At 41.1% G+C, this 1,536-nt stretch overlaps 1 protein-coding gene across 2 annotated transcripts in view; it reads left to right on the top strand.

The window, feature by feature from the left end:
• LOC107750435 (FERM and PDZ domain-containing protein 1-like) overlaps nucleotides 1-1,536 on the top strand; it is a 30,422-nt gene that overhangs the window by 8,702 nt on the left and 20,184 nt on the right. The window lies entirely within an intron of this gene.

Raw genomic sequence — 1,536 nt, 5'->3', positions numbered from 1 at the left:
CAGAATCTTGCGGGAACGGGCGGGAGCGGGACTGAAAAATCCGTCCCGCGCAGGTCTCTAGTCTACGGGAATGACTTCCTTTTGGAGTCGGTCTCTAGCAGCCAGTCGATGAATTGCAGTTTAAGTCACTTCCGTGTTGGTTTCAAGAGACAGACTGGAAGGTTGTCGCTTGGGTGTAACTCACCACAGAAACACCAATTTTCCCTCCCAACTCAAGGCATTTTTGTAATCACTCCGCTCCAGCTCCACTCCAGGTTTTCATTTTCCCACTCATTCACCAATGAGAGAAACCCTGCTTTGAGCAATCCAAACCACAGAAGAAAAAAACACTCCTCGCTGTACACAAAATTGTCTCTGCTCACTGCACAGACAAAATTATGTGTAGCAGTGTTACCATGACACCTCATCTATAAATTGTTAATTTATATTCATGTTGAGAAGGCAATGAGAATGATGTAACGGCTGTACTACTGCGACTCAACTTCTATCGTCAGTCACGCGAGATTCACTTCTCATAGCGAGATAAGGAATGAATGTTTAAAAAACATCAGATAACATTATATGTGTCACTTTGACAGAGCCGAGGACCCTTTGGAGTTCCATCATGGCAGCATGTCCTGATGCAGAGGACCATTGGATCAAGAAGAAAATAAAGCGCCTACACATTCTGGAATTCATTATAGGTGAAACAAGACTTCTGAATCTTTCTCTCTGCTCATATTAACCTGCAAAAGTCCAGGTCCAAAACATCCACATAGATGCAGTGCAAATGGATTGGACAAAAACTTCAAAATTCCTCACACTGCATATAGTTTTTCTGAGCTAGCAAATGAAATAAAGGAGTTTATTTAATGTTAGCTGTTAAACTAACAGAGTGAGGAATCTGAAAGTCCTTTAGATTGATGAGTAGACTCAAATGATCAAATGAATGCAGTGAAGAACTGGTGATGCAGTCCACAGAAAAGTTCTTCTTTTTAATGTTGAAACACAGTATCATCTGACTCTAAGGTAAGTGTGGGGTGTATGTGTGTACTGGTCTGTCCATAGTGTTGTATGTTTACATGTGTGTAAATGGCTCAGTGATCGGCTCAGTGTGTGATGCAATAACTTTGTCCCAGCCTTTACATTCCTAATCCAATTAGAACACTTCTCAGGCCGTCTGCCTGTAACATTTTGTGTATGTAGACTCTAAAAAAAGTACATGAAACAGGGTCCACTGTGCTAATTGAAGGAATTTTCTGTATTAATTTTTTAATTCACAGGAATTTTCCCCAGATTTTAAATAACGCATTGTACTGTGTTGTATTTTAGGGTTGAACGAAACTTAACGCAGGGCTTGCAAAATCGCTAGCCCGACGTCCCAGGGCTATTGTGTTTTACTTCCAAAATGCATCACCGCCCTGCCAGACTGGCTATTTTGAATAGTGAAATAAAATCCCTTCCTTGATTTGCGCTGTTCACTCACTTGTAGGGGTGAAACGGATCGTATGATCATTTGCACGTGTTTCTAAGTCTTGCCAATTTAAACATTCAAGC

The sequence above is a fragment of the Sinocyclocheilus rhinocerous genome, unplaced genomic scaffold, assembly GCF_001515625.1.
Source record: "Sinocyclocheilus rhinocerous isolate Xijiao unplaced genomic scaffold, SAMN03320098_v1.1 scaffold1, whole genome shotgun sequence".
NCBI classification, from domain to species: Eukaryota; Metazoa; Chordata; class Actinopteri; order Cypriniformes; family Cyprinidae; genus Sinocyclocheilus; species Sinocyclocheilus rhinocerous.
This window is presented reverse-complemented; position numbering and strand designations above follow the sequence as displayed.